Genomic DNA, 17,574 nt, shown 5'->3' with positions numbered 1-17,574 from the left:
AGTGAGAGGTCCAAAGACTCAGCCTCATCGCGGGAGATGCTGATGATCCGAAATGCCTTGGTTTCCACAGCGTGAAGCTGAGAAAGGTGGGAGGCAGGAGCACCAGCCCAGAGGGGAGAGCAGTACTCTTTAGCAGTACTTTTGCTTTAAAACAAAATAATATTTAATACAAGTTGAAGTTGGAAGGAAAATATCCGTTCTCATTACGAGGGAAAAATAGCCCCATTTGGGAATAGTTTGAAAAATTACCATGTGTCAATGAAGTGTACATCATATATGAATACATAATGGACCATTGGGTATTTCTGTAAGCTGTGTAAAAAAGAAATAATTCATTATTGGTTTTTATTTTAATACTGTTATACTGGTATAGAAGGGTATGAGCCCACGGGTATATCGATATCGGAGAAAATCCATACTGGCGGAGCTGAGAAAAGTTTGAGGCGTATTTTCGACCTCTGCTCACCGGACATAAGCTGGTGAGCTTATGTTGGTCACAACAAAAGAGTGGCGAGGGAAAGAAAATATGAGAGTAGTTGGTGTGAGACAGTGTGTATGTGTGGCCAACACGTCTCGGAATTCTCCGCTCGCTTTGCCCGTTACCTGCACAGATCCTCACTCGCTTGCTCACGCTGTCACCAGTCCACCGCTGTGTTGCGGTAACCAGCTCGTTCTTGAACCACAAGTCCATTCATGTCGATCCCCAGACATGTCAGCTCCGTTCTGCCATCCAGCCTTGGTTTTATTCGGCCGTGGGAGGTGTGGCGCTGTGGAGTTGCCATGATTCTGCCCCTGCAATCGCTGTTGGGGCCGGCAGAGTTTTGCCTTCCCATTGAATTGCTGTATCTCCAGACGACATCCATTGGCTGCACTCGGGTTCTGCAGCATGGCCGGTGACAACATGGGGCATTCTGCATCGAGGCTGTTTCCATTGGGGTTGGGCCTGCTGAAGCTGTACCGTAGCTGGTCGGCGTTGGGGGCTCTCTCTCACACCCCCCCCCACCCCTGCATTGGTTTTGTAATGTTGGGTGAAGCATGTTGTAAAGCATGTACGGATGAGAGAGAGAAGAGAAGAGAGGAGAATAGAGGATAAGAGAAGAGAAGAGATAATATAATTAATTAATTACATAGAGAAGAGTCACAATGGGGTTCGATTCTATTACAGACATATGCATCTTCCCTTTCAACTGATATGGGGGTGTGGGGCGACGACAAATTTAGCTATCCAATATACTATGGAGATAACTACACTAGAGTTCCTCGATGTGTAGTGTATGTGCTTCCCGGGGTCTTCGAAAACCTGCAGTATTTGAATTGTTTTCCCCCCAGCGGTCTATAATTGGGTATTGCACTGTCATAATGAGATGTGCTGCATTGCTGCACAATGTTTGTGGGTGGCATTTCCAAACCAACGATGTGATACGCTGGGGAACATTAAAAGAAGCACATACTTTTTGATTCCTACATTGAAGCAGGGCTCGGGGAAGAGCTTTTCCGTTCGTCATATGCAGGACAAAGACATTGGCAGACATCAGTGTTCCTCTTTAATGTATCACAAGGATACTTGTGGACAGTTTACCCCCCCCCCCCCACACACACACACACACACACACACACACACACACACACACACACACACACACACACACACACACACACACACACACACGGTTGTTGTTCATCTTTCGGCTGCTCCCGTTAGGGGTCGCCACAGCGGATCATCCCTTATAATCCGCATACTGATTTGGCATAGGTTTTACGCCGGATGTCCTTCCTGACGCAACCATGGTCGCCTCTTACGACACAGGGATAAGGATTGGGTTTTGCCATGATTCCGGGCTGCCCTACACCCTCTCACAGCGTGGCCCAGCGCAGAGCGCCCGTCCTCAAGCGATCCTCCAACCCACGCCTCCGAGTATCTGGATTACAGGCGCACGCCACTATGCCCGGTCACACACACACACACACACACACACACACACACACACACACACACACACACACACACACACACACACACACACACACACACACACACACACACACACACACACACACACACACACACTTGGTAGATAAGATAATATGGGATTTGAATCCGTGTTCCCTGCATCATGAGCCAGGGGTTCAGATTGAAACGTTAACAGGATAACCCTTTGGATATAAATCCTCATTTTGTGCAAAATAATGAAAATTTCGACATCACACTGTTCGATGTCGACAACCTGGCTTGTACAGTAGCTTGGTAATTGATAACAACACTTCGTACCAGTGAGAACAGACATTGGATCTCACCCAAGATTCATGTAAAAAGACAGAGAGTTGATGAAAATGGAGTGATGCACAATCGTTTAATATTCCGGTAACTTCATACTCATACCATCTTTTGTGCCAAACATAAAGGTCACAATTTTCTCATTACGCAATTCCAAAAGATTCTGAATAACTTTTACTCGTCCAGAGAGTTTACGATACCAAAGAGAATCGCGTCTTTTTTCTCATCGCATTTGGAAAAGGGATAAGCGAGCACCATTCTGATGGCATTCTGAGATGTGTTTCCCAAATGATGCCCATTGTTATTCTGACATCCCTTGTAAGGAGACCCAGCTCTTTGTTCATTGTTTGAGGCAGAAACCCAAGGGACTTGGATGTAGACAGTTTTGCTAATCAGCTTTAAAAGAACCACACAAACGTTTTCAAGGACGTGGCACATGCTGTGTCTGTTGTCTGCCTTGCCCTTGAGATCCCACTTCAATGCTTGCTTGAAAAATCAGTAACAAACAAGTTCGTGGTTTAATTTCCATTTAATATCTATCTTAATTTGCTTGTACCAAACATTTGTTCTGTCTGTCAACAACTTTTGCGATTCATTTATCCGGTCATGGACAAAGTGTGATCCATGTCATGCTATTCATTAGAAGAGATCGAGGCTCCGAGAAGAGCAAGTGCACAGAAGATCAAAAGATAATGTACTGGCAGTCGGGACACAATTGGACACAATAATCAATGGAATGAAGTAATTGGAAAAGAGGACAACAAGGAGGGGAGGAACCACAATGGCCTGCAAATAAGGTGGGTGGGGTGAGGTGAGGTTAATGAGGTGAAAAGGATCATGAGTCAGAATGGGAAATGAGAATGCGATGCACATCCTTGTTTGAAGTCCTGGTGGTTGGAGTGCAACGGCATATCCTCAGGAAGACTGCTACATTTACAGGAGAAGTAAGGAACGGTATAGTTGGCATGTGTGGTGACCATAAATAATTTTTTGAAGCAATTTCTTCATTAAGCACTTTAATTGTTTTTTTATATTGGTCTTTCATTGGTGAGACAAGAACAGATTTGCAAATTTATATGATTGTAGTTGGTTCTGGTCTTCCCCTCTCAATAAAGATGGTCCATTAAAAGGAAACAGTTGAACAAAATATCAAGTGTACGGAGAGTGAAGAGGGATATAGTGGGGGAGGGAAAGGGGTTTGCAGAAGAGCCTGTGAGTGCTTATAAAGAGATATCTTGTATGCTCGTGACTAGGTATTGTTGTGACTTCAATCACAAAGCACAATTGTTATCATCAACCCACCTCATGTTTGTGAAATCTTGTCTGTATTGAAAAATATCAAAGTTTGAAGAGAATCGAAGTAGCTAAACCCTGTAAGGTGGAACAAGTGTCCATGTAGAGTTCATGTTTGGAACTGATATATTTTGTTATTTAATGGATGAGACAAAGCCGAGGTATCTGTGCTTGTTGTATGATGTTATAGATGCCTTCTTCCTTCTTTCATTTTACAAATCATGCATGAGTCAAAAGTTTGATGCAGGGAATGCTATTACAACTTGAATGCCCCCAATTAATCCCACCTTCTTGTGGGGTCGCAGCATGGGTCTTTCCTTTCTGCAATCTTATATCCTGAGAATCCTCTGCCTGCACCCCCTTTTCTCTCATGTGCATTACCACCACCACCTGCTCTCACCTCAATTTTGGTCTGCCCCCTCTCCTCTTGCCAACTGTATCCACCATATCAAACACTGACCTGATGACACCCCCCTTCCCCCCTTGAGTGTATGCCCCAACCAATGCAAACGTGCCTCCCATGCCATTCCACTAATATCCATGACTCCTGCCCACCTCATGATATCCTCATTCCTCTTGCTTTGCTCTGAAATGATTATCTCCAGAGACTAACCTCAATTACACATACCGATCTTATATGACCCCTAAAGCATTGACGTATTCGTAAAACGTGAAAAAAAAATTTTGGAAAACAATTTTGTGGACCAGATAAGTCGAATGTGTGTAAAATTGATTGCCGATGTTAAATACTTTGGGGCTATCAAAGCAGAGTTTGGAATAGGTGAGGTCATTTTGGGGCATGAAAATGCGTCAATCGTTGCTCTCTCTCCTCTCGTGACACTCATGATAAATCCAATTTGCTACCTTTTCGGTGAAAGGAAGTGTTTTGAGGTCCTTCAAGGAGATGTTGAGTCACGTGTTTGCAATCACTTTGTGCAATATTATGGTAATTTCTGAAAAGCCACATTTACATCTTTTCAAAGTTCACTTTCAAAGAGAGTGAGGATTAACTTTTCAATGTTCTTCCTCACTTTCTTCATCATCACCTCTTGGAAGCACCCTGAATCTCCAGTTAGACTGTCACTTTCTGTCAGAAGATGTTCACTTAAAAAAAGTACAAAGTGAGAAATTTTACTAATATCCAGACCAGTATTTATTGCCTTGTTTTGATTTCTCTCTTTCTTCGAAGACATTGTTTGTACTCGCACACGTAGCTATCTATTATTATCATTTACATTCACCATGGCCGTGTTGTCACGACTCTTCTCAAAAACAACTCAATTCATTCAGCAAGTCTAACCTCACATTTTTTTTTTTTTTTATTTTTTTTTTTTATTTTTTTCTTTTTTTTTTTTTTTTTTTTTTTTTTTTTTTTTTTTTTTTTTTTTTTTTTTTGTATACCTTGGTCGAGGCTCGTATGAGAGCTAACACACAACTCACAGCAAGGAGGCATGAGACAAGAGGGGCGGGAGTGGAAGGGACAAAACATTTGGGAACAGACACAGGTGAACTGTGGAAGGGAGAGGGATGGGGATGGGACGGGGAACATGGCGAGGGGAAGATGGACATTAAAGGGACTTTCAGGAAGGAAAGCAGGAGAATTGAAGGAAGTGGGCTTGCGTGGATTATCGGGGGTAGAAAAGATCGAGGATTTGGATGGGGGAAGATAAGAGGTGGTGGTGAACAGCTGTTTTGAAAGCCTGAAGGGAAGAATGGGAAAGAATAGAGTGAGGAAGTTTATTCCAAAGGCGGGAAAAAAGAGGAATGAAAGAGTGAAGATGAGCAGTGATTCGTGATTTTGGTAGTTTTACCAGAAGGGGGTTGTTGGTTTTTCCAACTGTCTAACTGTCCATGGTTCCTCCAGATCTCCCTTCGAGCAAACTTCATCACGAACATCTCTGGCATTTGCTCGTGACACGATGAGAATCGCTTTGATACCTTAGATCTCTTCTCCGTGCACACGCACATTCACATCACCTGTGCCTATTGTGAAGTTTAATTTTCATGCCGGCAGAAATTGTCTCCTGCAAAGACATTTCACAACGACTTTGTGAAGTGCCTTTTTCAACCAAACATCACATTTCATCACTACTCTTTTGATCCCTTGAGATATGTCACGCATCGCCATTCAGAAACGTCAAATATCCATCCAGTGATCCAGGCACAGGAGTGTTTATACTCGGGAGCAAAGTTTTCTTCTCTGCTTCAAGTGTTTGTTTGTTTTTCAATTCAACTCAAATGTGGCAGGAACACATCTTGACAATTTTAAGAAGCAACCTGTCAAGTTGTTTCTGATAGCCTGGTGTTGGCTCAGTGGTTAGGATGGTGGCTTGGGATCTTCGGGTCCTGAGTTCAAGCCCCATCAGCTGCTGAATTAATACACCAGGGGGTTGACACAGCCTGTCATCCTTCTGAGGTCGGCAAAATGAGTACCAGTTCCAGTGTGTGTACTGGTGGAGGAGCACTGCATCAGCGACACAGTCGTGCTTCAAGAAATGATAGCTACCCCGGCAGCTAAGCTGCCATACAACCACCAAGTTGTTTCTATACTTTATAACTTTTAAAACACTTTAAAAAACTTATTTTCGATGGCATGGAGGAGATGACATCTTGGAGGCTACAAGGGAAGTCATGGACAATGTTCAGATTGAAGAACCTTCCGCTGTGTTCGATACATTGTATATACTAGCAGAGTCGCCGTCCTCTGGGCGATCTTTTTCCAAGCATGCAACACGTTCTTGACACACATCTTTATTTGGGCGATGAATAGGCAACTGACAACTGCCTCATTCATTCCTGAAAATTGAGACAAATAGCCTGAGTTACATGCATTAAGCAAAAACACACCTACTGCTTATAATTTAAGACACTTCAATGCACTGATAAACGTGGGGAGAGGAATACTGTCCTGAAAATGGTGAAGACTTGTAATACCCTCCCCCACCTGGAGGCGGTACTACACAATACACATTTACATACAGAATTTGTGTTCCCCCCTCCTTGCCCCTCCCTCCGCAATATCACCAGCAAAGATAAAAATACCCCAACGCACCAATTGGGGTCATGCTGATCCTATGGAGCAAGTCTGGATGTAATCATCCCATAACTGTAAGAGTAGTGGTGTGACAAACACACATGCAAACACATATCGGTCTGTGAATTATAGAAAGGATGCTCCTCTTGGACAAAGGGACATCTTTTGTCTCTGCCACAATGGGTCTTCGACACCTTTCATGATTCTTCTCTCCTGACTTTTACTCTGTTTTTTCTAAAGTCTTTAATATATTCGAAGTTTTGTCTTGAAAGGGGCACAAACATAATTTCTTTCAATATTTTTTTTTTAACACTTTTTAACTATAAGGTTATCTTGGATAAGTATGACCCCCTACTTAATGATCGGGCCTATCTAAATATTTGGTGTATTGATGTGATTAGGAGTGCTGTACCTAGATAGTGTGCTGCATTGCGAGTGAGAGGATCCGCGTTTGATTGCCAGGCCGAAAAGAAAAGAGTCAAGTCACATTACTGCAAATTGCTCTGTTGATGGAGTAGTGAGTAGGTATCTGGTGCTAGATCAATTGACATATCGATTCCCAGTATAAGGGTTCTGCCAGTGTGGGCAGCAAGTGGTCTGGTCTTCTTGGATATTTCTTGATACCTGGTTAAACCGATTTCTATCTCAGAGTGTGGTTGCTGAACAGGCTGCAGCTCAAACATTAAGCAAATTCAGGCATACAGGTGTTTGCATGTAGACCAAGAGCCCAGGGGTACTTGGTTAGCTGGAAAGGTAACCAATATTATTGCCTACCACAGTGTCCCATGTCCATCCCTGGGTACAGAACTGAACAACTGGCATGCCCCCAGTGGTGGGTGTGGTCAGGGGGGCATTACTAACTTACCCCAAAGTTGATCTGGATCAGCTTTGTATGGCAACCCATAAAATATCACTTATCGCCCAAATGTCATCCATCCCTAGTGCAAAACTTGGCTAATGCCAGTAATTTTCTATGGTGGGGTACCCCCTCCAGTCATCAATATATGACACTTCAAAGTTGATCGAGATCAGCTCATGAGGTAACCTCTTGGAATCTATTAGAAAATGTTCAGTAGGACCCCATGTGTTATGAATGCCCATTGCCAGTGGTTTCCATTGGTGGGTTACCTTTGCCAGTTGCCCTGAAAGTTGCCCTTCCCTGGATTGACCTAGATCAGCTCATGAGGTAACCTCTTGGAATCTATTACAAAATGTTCAGTAGGAACCCATGTGTTATGAATGCTCATTACCAGTGGTTTCCATTGATGGGTTACCCCTGCCAGTCGCCCCTCCGTGGATTGACCCAGATCGGTTCATAAGGTAACCTCTTGGAATCTATTACAAAATGCTCAGTAGGACCTCATGTATCATGAATGCTCATTGCCAGTGGTTTCCTAAGTTGACTCTCCCCTGGATTGGCGTCGATCAGCTCGATGAAATAATCTCTTGGAATATAACAAAATTAGGCGACCGGATTTACCAGACACTCGGTATCGAAAGGCAGGAGAATATATTTTCTTTGGGGTCTTTCAGGACCATGGACTTCGGACCCATCTTCCAGTGGACACCCTATTAAAAAAAAGAGGTGAAGGTAAGCATTTTTCATTACGAGATATATTTCCACAAGCAAACTTCAAACATCAAACAATTTAAAGTCTTTTTTTTTTTTTGACCGTTTTTACAGCCATTTTTCCCTGCTGTGCAGGGGTTAGGCTTTTTCTTGAGGCAATGTTTTATGGCCGGATGCCCTTCCTGACGCCAACCCTGGTCGCCTCTTACGACACACAAGGATATGGTATACCTATTCTAACTGGGGCATACACCGGGACCAGTACACTGGTACTCACTTCGTTGACCTCAGATGGATGACAGGCTGAGTCAACCCCCTGGTGTTAATTCAGCAGCGAATGGGGCTTGAACTCAGGACCCTGGGATCCCAAGCCGCCACCCTAACCACTAAGCCAACACCAGGCTTGAACAATTTAAAGTCTTAAACAACCGTAAATGCAAAAATGTAGGATAAGAAAATAATCTAATGATCGAGTAAGTATAAGAGTACTGGTACAAATATGTAGCTGAAAATTATAGTTTCTGGATTATCATAGTGATTACCCAATGCTATCAGATTTCAGAGCTTTCTACAGTAGGTGTCCGTTCTGGCAATTTGGTCACGTTGGCAACACCCAGAATTCCATGTGACACTGATTCCAGATGTTAATTGTTCATTACTGGAATTCTTTTTATACTGGGGTTGATACCTTTAAAACCAAGATAAGTAATTTTGAATATGCTTTTCAGTCCTGAACACTTGTTAACCGTCTGAATTCAAAGCCACGGATGACATAATATTTACATTGATTTGTTCTACCCAGTACTGTATTACGTAAATTAAAAATTCAAGCCAAGATGATCCTCTTAAACTGGGTCGATCTTGCATGCCAATGTGCTCCATGGCAACATACAAAAAACATTTTTAGAGTTATTAGTAGTAATCATATGAAATATCAAGATTTCATCTTGGAAGGAAAGCGTCCACTTTTCAATATTAAGAGCGAAGGTGAAGGGCGAAATCACCCGCACATGTCAATTTCTTCACTGTCAGAATCAGAGTCTCCACTCCACGCATCGACTTCACCGTCGCTATCACTTTGTTCTTCATCACAGTCCTGTTGATCTATTCCATCGCCAGCTGATGTCGCGTTATCCCCTTCCACTGAATCTGTGAATAAACAGTATGGAAGTTCTGACCCTTCAAACCAGATTGTCTGCAGTATACCCTCGTTGTCTTTTGACCAACCATAATTACATGGTGTCAATCCAGTCATCGGCACAGCCGTTGTAGCGTTCGTCCACAGCATCGAGATGTATTGGGATCTACGGATTTTCATCTCCAGAATCCTTCGACAAGGTGGCAGCAATGCACAGTCCAGCTTCTTCACATTGGTCAGGGGTTTTTCCTGAAAATTGAATGAAACATTCGTTATGACTTGATTGACTCGGCGACCTGAAACCTACACAACCAAAAATATTTTAAATACATGTACTTCATAAGTTTTACTTTACCTTATCAACTTTTCCAGTCATTTCAATAAGTTTCTTGTGTCTTGCCTCATCCACGTCTCGAGTCTTGGTTTGGGCATACATACGGCAGACGAACTCTGAAGCCACGTCAACATCAACATCATCGAATTGCTCCCCCATACTGGTGAATAGATTGATGAACTGCAACGATTCATCTTTCTCAAGGATTTGGAGTGGCTTGACTTTTCCTTTCCTGAAAGATACTGAAACCTCAGAATCAAGTAAACCCAAGTAAGATTAATGGTAATTTCTTCATAATTTGGACCATTTTATGGCATTACATTTAGGGATGTGTATTTTACAAGCAAAAATTTAATGGATTGCTGTACGTCTTTCAATGCTATTTCATCACCGACCGTTTCATAGAACATTGGAATTGAAATGGCGCATGGAGTCCCTACCTACCTGTAAAAGGCTGATGTGAAGTCACATCCTGTGAACGCATGGTATCCTGGAAGAGCTTGGGGCAGTCCAGGTCTGTTTTCTTCCAATACAGCAGCAATGGTGGAGACGTTTATGTATCTGCGACTATTTCCCATGCCACAGTCCATGATAATGTTCATCCTTGCCCGGATCTCTGGACGTTGCCTTCCAAGCAAATGATGAGGATGATCAACACATCTGTATCTGTTGCCCTAATGATGACGTTCCTTTCTGTGATAAATGCTACATGGAAAGCTATCAACGTGTCTGCTTCTTTATGGTCACATTCATATTCTGTTGGCTTAGTGACAGTGATGCGGTTGCTTTCATCTGGCATGTAGCGTTGACATTGTCCGCCGAAGCAGACCACTAACATTTTGCCACGAAGTATGTACCAATGGTGATCATTTTCCCACTGTCGCAGCAGGACCTTCCCCAACTCATGCTTGAAAACGCCGTTTTCAAGAAGTTTCGCTCCACTTTGCCTGATTTTCTGCTCTGGCCCAGCAATGACATAGACGGAATTGACAGCACCACGGAGCTTCCTTACGTTGTCCTTTATGGAATATTCCACATATTTGTCCAAGCAGACGTGAACTTCAGTTCCCCCGTGTGAACACAATACTGAGAGCATGGTGCGAGCAATCGAGCTAAATGATGTCCCAATATGCATCTGCGCAAGAGCAGAGTGAAGTAAGAGCCCTCCATCATACACCTGGACATAATTGTGTGGTTAGTCTTGTTCTGTGATTGGCTCCATCTGTAGTGTTTCCAACTTGTTCAGCAGTGTTTATTTCTCAGTCTTGACCCGTGACCCATCGCAGTGAACAAGAGACAGAGGGTACTTGATGATTGGATGTGCTAGGACATGATGCAGGTTAAGGTCCCCTTTCTCCGCGACAACGACAATCATGCATATGAAGATGTCCCTGAAATTCTCAGCATTTGTCTGTGCCCTCTTGGAGGCACTATGAGATGGCGTCTTCTTCAGATTTTCTGCTACGAAATTATTTATCTTGATTTTCTTGACTGGCTGAAGGAAGCGTTTAGAACTGTTGTCCCATTCTTCTTTGAACTTTTCTCTTGCTGTTTGTCCCCGCTGCAGTGTGGAAAGCAAGTATGTTTCCGTTCCTTTTAATGCAGCTCTGCCTGTTGCAATATTCACAAGGGTGTGGGATGTCTCATCTCCGAATGGGTTGCAGAAGTCATGTACGGTTTTGCTTAATGCTGCCATTTTCAGATTGTCTTTCCTCACCCTGGATGGACGGCACTGGGAAGCTGCACTGTCTCCTTGCTCCAGTCCCACGAACGCCTTCATTTCTGAGACCACCAGAGCCCTTTGGGTCATTGTGAGGGTCCATCTTCGCATGGCTTGATCTGAGTTTCGAAACGCTACTGTGCCCTTCATGCTTGAGCCAGCATTCTTGTTAACCGTCTGTTCAAGGGAGAGATCAACTGCAGAACGGCTGTAGTCTTTCTTAGTTCTTCGGATGGAGAAGGCTCCATTTTCAAGGATGTTGATGACCTTGGGGTTCGCAGTCTTCAATTTATGGAGGAAGAGTGTCCCCCACCTTGCGTAGTTTGGTCTATTCAAAACAAAGAAAATGTCCAAGATCTTGGGAAGTACGTTTATGTAGCCTCGTACATCATTGGTTTTGACACATCTTTGAAGTTCTCTGTGGAGACGATTGATGAGGTAAATGTCGATGCCCCATAACTGTGCCATTGACCCGTGATGGCCATCAACGACCTCTTGGAAGAAGGTTTCATACTGTTCAAGATGCTGTACGATTGCTGGATCTTCCAGATGTGCAGCAAGACTTGGATCAGCGGGGACAGCGTGCATGGCTTAATGGTACATGTCCAATTCCTCTTCAGGGATGGTGAGTTGAAACCGCTCATACAGTTTCATTTCCAAGTCAGTTGCCAGAAGGTCATGAATGCGTGTACATCTGTTATAAAACTTCCCCTTTATGAATCCATTCACAGATTCATCTGCCAGAACATCTGCCTCTGTAAGGATGAACTCGATCCCACTTGCACTGATCATTGTCCCTACTGCCACGTAAAAGGCCAACTCTACATCGAAGTTCCCAAGCAAGATCAGTAAATCATCAAATAATGGTCATTCTTCCTCTTGTATTGAGTAAGCCTTTTTTGCCACTGCCAAGTCAGATGTTACAATGGCAAAATCTTGATTTGCTTCCTTTACTACATTGAGTGTTCGAACCATTGTTTCTCGCACGACATCTTTATTAGTTGGTGAGCTTGAAATGGGGTCCATGTAACAAATTCTCTGGAGAGGAAGAGGGTCTTTTATGTACTGACTGATGAATCCTGCATGCATTGGTACCTTGCCTTCCCTTAACTTCCAAAACCAGCACAAATCCAGCACCTTCAGCGTTACCCTATCTGATTTTTCTGGTTGGGACACTGTGCTGCTTGCAGTATTTGCTGGAACACTGTCACTGGAGAATATAGCCTTATAGAGTGTCTTCCGGAAGGGTGGTACCTCTCGTTCCATGCCCACAAACCTTTGCCAGGTTCTTCCCTATCGGAACTGTGAAGCACATCTAACGGACTCAGCAGCATCAGGCAAAATATTTTGATAAGTATGACCAACTGTGACATGGAATGTGTCTTTTCCATCCAGTGTCTCGATGTTTGCATCGCTGTTGGCTCAGACTTACGCTGTTGCTAAGTTTGGGTTGAGTCGGATACCATCTGGTGCATCACTGTTGTAGGACTCCAGGGAATATGCAAACTCTGTTTCTCGGCCCTTTGCCTCACTACAGCTGATTGAATGACCCACTCTGTTTAATATATCCAAAGACATCCTCGATCCCGTTAACGATGCAAGGCCAAGGCCGAGAGCAGTTTGCTTCCATGGCTTTACAGTCCCTCGGGAGATATTGTAAACGGCATCTGAAGCCATGCAGGTAACCTTGCGGTCTGCAACCTCCTTTTGAGTACCATGCAAACAAGCAGGAGTTGAACCACCAAGAAGACTTCTGAAGAATAACTCCAGCTGTGTGGGGAGAGTAGAGGCGCATTCCTTGAGACTCTGGACATTGGCAGGGATGGGTGTCTTGGTCTTCGGAAGTTGCAAAATCAATTTGCGAAGGTGAAGGGCAGTCCACTTTATCTTTTCATTCTCATGTTGCCCATCTTCATTCAGGCATTCCACAGCCTCATCTTCTGTCAGAGCAGAGCTGTAAATGAAGTTACCCTTGCGCCGGGGTACATATATACATATATATATATATATATATATATATATATATATATATATATATATATATATATATATATATATATATATATATATATATATATATATATTGTTACGAATTTGGAATTCAATTGCACACAACATACAGGTTCCCTTAGTCAGCTATGTCGATAAGTGCATGTTCCCGAGATAGCTCACCTTCCATTGTTTAAATGTTTTGAAATTGATTTAGATGCGCTGCGGATCGATTTAATAGTTAGGGAGCGAACAATGGAGACGTCCCTCCCCCTCTTCTGCGAAGAGGAAGAAGAACCCTGCGGTGACGTCAACAACTCCCTCCCACCCGTGGTTGAGCGGGGGGTGGATCACGAGGGCATGAGTCACGCCGGGTGCGGGGGAGGGGGTGCAGAGGATAAAGAGGACATCTTGTCTTTGTTCAAAAAGAGTTCGAGAGAGTTCGTGGGAGTCCCGTTCTGAGTCCCGTGGGCAGAGTTCGTGTGCTGAGTCCCGTGGGAGGAGTAAGCTTTTTTGCTTCGGAGAGAGCAGTCGTTCAGCCATCGGGTCCTGCTTGGCTTGCTTGGCTTGAGGCCTTCGGAAGCTTTTTGCTTCGGCTGGCTCAGTGAGCTTTGGCTGCTGCTTTGTTGTGGAAGGAACTTGAGCCGGTTGTTCGGCTCGAGCTGTGAGTGGAGGCTTCTTCCTCTTCTTCCTGTTGGTTTATGGAGCTCTTCGTTCTCCATTTTGTTTCCCGGCTTGGTGCGACGCGTCGGCCTCTTCTTGGAATTGGTTCCTCGGGGAAGCGACGCATCGACAGGAAGGATCGGCGCCTCATCTCACCGGCACGTGTTGAGAAGCGTGGGAGGATTTGCAGGAGCTCGTGAAGGATCACGGTGATTTGGATCCAGCTTACTCTCGCTGGAGCCTGGGTCCGGACAAGTTGAAGACCACACGAGGTGGAAAGGTTCGAGTCAAGCTCTGAGTTTCAGCTCACCTGTCCTCCGAGCTGGAGCTCGTGATTAATGGCCTCGGCCACCGTTTCTTATGTGTGTGTGTGTGTGTGTGTGTGTGTGTGTGTGTGTGTGTGTGTGTGTGTGTGTGTGTGTGTACGTGTGTACGTGTGTACGTGTCCATGGGCCCGTCTAATATGTAGGAACTGCTGTGAAGTGTAAATGACTGTACATAATAAGTAGACGGTTATAGTTCTTTTGTTGCTTGTATAATTGCATACGTGTTTTGACTTATTTAATTGCATACGTGTTTCATTATAATAAATGTCCTTGTGTAAATGTAAACCTGCTCGTTTCGTCCATTCCCTCATTGATTGAACATTTCGTGTGTTGGGAGTAAGAAAGCCGTTGGTTTGCCGTAATAGGGGGACATTTGGACCGACTGTTCTCGGCGATTACGCTGCTCGGAATCGCGCACGGACAAGCTCGCCTCGGCGGTTTGTTCCGTACGAGATCCGTCGAGGGTGGAATACCCTGGTAGTTGTATCACGTGGGTATTTAGGTGCATTGAAGATTGGCAATCGACCCTACCCCATGTGATCTGCCCATTGGCGTATTTTGGTTCTTGTACAAGGACCCGTTGCTCGGAGTTATCCAGGCGGCGATCTATATTCCGGGCGATCGGTCGGGCCGACTCGACTTGCGGCTCCATTCAGAGCGGTCAGTTGGCGGCTGACCCCCGGCCAGTAACAATATATATATATATATATATATATATATATATATATATATATGTATATATATATATATACATATACATATACATAACCCTAAGTTACTCTTGCAAGTGAACTCTTTCAACATGCCGATATAGGGTGGTCTAATAAAATGTTACACATTCTAAATTGTTGTCATTTCCAGGAAAATTAATATTTTACTCTTTAGTTCAGGTGAATGTTGGTTAAGCATCAATTTTTATCTACCAACGTCAGTTATATTCAGAGCTGGAGTGTGACAGACCCCATTCTAAACCAGATTATATTAAGATCTTCCCATGAACTTGAGGAAGAATTGCTCCAAGTACAATCACATTTGGATTTCTCTTGGGCAGATTAAAGGGAAGGGTGTAATAATACTGAATAGTGTTCAAAACTGGTGCTGTAACTGAAGAAAAAATGCATCAAACAAAAATGTCATGCCTCTGTGACAGGTTTCTGAAAAAAAAGAATCAGTAAATCCTTCACCTGGAATAAATTAAAATTATGTTGATTTGGAAAAGCTACATTTTATTGGACCACCCTGTAATTGAAAGAAAGCCTTATTTCCTACCTGCTGAACATCTGTGTTTGATGGTTGACCGTTGGGAGCAGTGGTATCTGTCTGTGTTCACTTCAACATCCTCCTGATTTGCACCAATATTTCCTGCATAATCCTGCTTGACATCAGCTGCAAATCCGACAACTTCCCGTATCTGAGAATCTGTTAGCGTAAGTCCTATGTTCACTTCATCAGTACGATCGGCACCTCCTCTTCCCGTATCCTCCAGACTGCGATAGTCTGCGTCCTCTGAATCTTCAGTTTCCACATGTCCTCGATCCTCCTGTATCTCTGAATGATCCTTATCCATGAAAACACCACAATTACCCTGAAAAGTTATAAAAAAAAAGTTGTGGTAATACAGATTTTCTTATGAAAAAGATAGTGAGATATCTCGTGATATATATATATATATATATATATATATATATATATATATATATATATATATATATATATATATATATATATATATATATATATACCAGTATACAGTATAGGAAGTACTATGAGTACCAGTATACTGGGCCGGTGTATACCCCGGTTGAAATAGGTATACCATATCCCTGTGTCGTAAGAGGCGACCAGGGTTGCGTCAGGAAGGGCATCCGGCGTAAAACATGTGCCAAATCACAATGCGGATCATACGGATGATCCGCTGTGGCGACCCCTAACGGGAGCAGCCGAAAGAAGAAGAAGAAGATATATATATATATATATATATATATATATATATATATATATATATATATATATATATATATATATATATATATATATATATATATATATATATATATATATATATATATATACAAAAAGATATGGTTTAAAATTTACATTTGAATTGACATAATCCTCAGAGAAAGATATTGTTACTAGTCCATTTCAGTGAGCTACTTACAGACTGTCTACATGCAGTAATATTTAACTTAAATTATAAGCCTGCCTCATCAAAAAAATCGATTCCATACTACATTTATAGTGTTGAGATGCTTCAGCATTGTCACTGTCAGTGGGGATGTCAACAACCATTTTGGATTGTCTGAATTGAATGAAACCATTATTTATTAGTTTACCCAGTATCTAAGGGCTATCATAGCTAGAGATGATGGAGTTTAACACACTGGCCTCATACTAGTGTTTTGAGTGGGGGAATTCAACCGTGTTGAACTCAAAATCAGTGGAATTTGGTAGGTAGGCCCCGATCTAATAGTGCCATCCGATATTAAACTAGGCCCTCTCTTACTGATGCAGCTCCAACTGGTGTTGTAGGATACCGGCACATGTTTCAGACTGCACTCCATGTCATTACACATGTTCAAGTGGGTAGGCCATATATGAAAATAATCATGACACCTTGCAACATGTGTGATGCATGCTACATGTACATCATGTACTACATGCTAGAGGTAGGCTGGGCCTTGCCGAGCCAAGATTTTCTAGGCCTATATTCACTACTTCTCTGACAGAAATAGACATATTCATAACTTAGCAGTAAGCCCACATTATTGCTTCGTTCCTTTTCCTTTACGCACCTCTTTATCGAAAGACAATCTCTAAAACAAAGCTGTTGACTTGACAGACATGTGACAATGACAGTGCAATAAAAACAATGACAGTGCTGATCAATGCGCTGCTGCCACCTTTGTTACACTAACATAACTAAACAACACATGGGTCATTCTTGGGTCTGGTTGGTGGGATGCAGGGGAGAAGTAAAAAAGGAAGAAATAAGAGGATATACTTGGCCTTTCATATCACTATGTGATATCACCTTGATTTTATAGGGCCCATAATGCCATTGGCGCTGACCCTTCTGTAATCCTGAGGTAAGACCTTGTTGTGAATTCAATAAAGACCCACTTAAACTAAAAAATAAACTTTGATTTTAAATTTTGAGGAAGTAAGACTTTCATTGGAATGTGCATCTGGAAAGTTCTATTAATCCAGGGAGGGGCAACATTCTGGGCAA

The 17,574-nt window shown here is 43.0% G+C and overlaps 1 protein-coding gene and 1 pseudogene across 4 annotated transcripts in view; one reads left to right on the top strand and one right to left on the bottom strand.

Annotated features, from left to right (window-relative positions):
* LOC147028193 (inactive dipeptidyl peptidase 10-like) overlaps positions 1 to 17,574 on the top strand; it is a 504,934-nt gene that overhangs the window by 164,594 nt on the left and 322,766 nt on the right. The gene's annotated exons all lie outside the window — the stretch shown is intronic.
* LOC147028195 (uncharacterized) lies at positions 6,309 to 12,037 on the bottom strand (annotated as a pseudogene). The gene is made up of 3 exons (XR_015057458.1): positions 10,089 to 12,037; positions 9,666 to 9,876; positions 6,309 to 9,559 (listed from the first exon to the last, which is right to left on the bottom strand). The product of XR_015057458.1 is annotated as an uncharacterized LOC147028195 (transcript).

Source organism: Eptatretus burgeri, chromosome 4, assembly GCF_056783735.1.
Source record: "Eptatretus burgeri isolate ZD-2024b chromosome 4, Ebu_testis_v1, whole genome shotgun sequence".
Taxonomy (NCBI): Eukaryota; Metazoa; Chordata; class Myxini; order Myxiniformes; family Myxinidae; genus Eptatretus; species Eptatretus burgeri.
The sequence above is the reverse complement of the archived record's forward strand: the minus strand, read 5'-3'. Positions and strand labels throughout refer to the sequence as shown.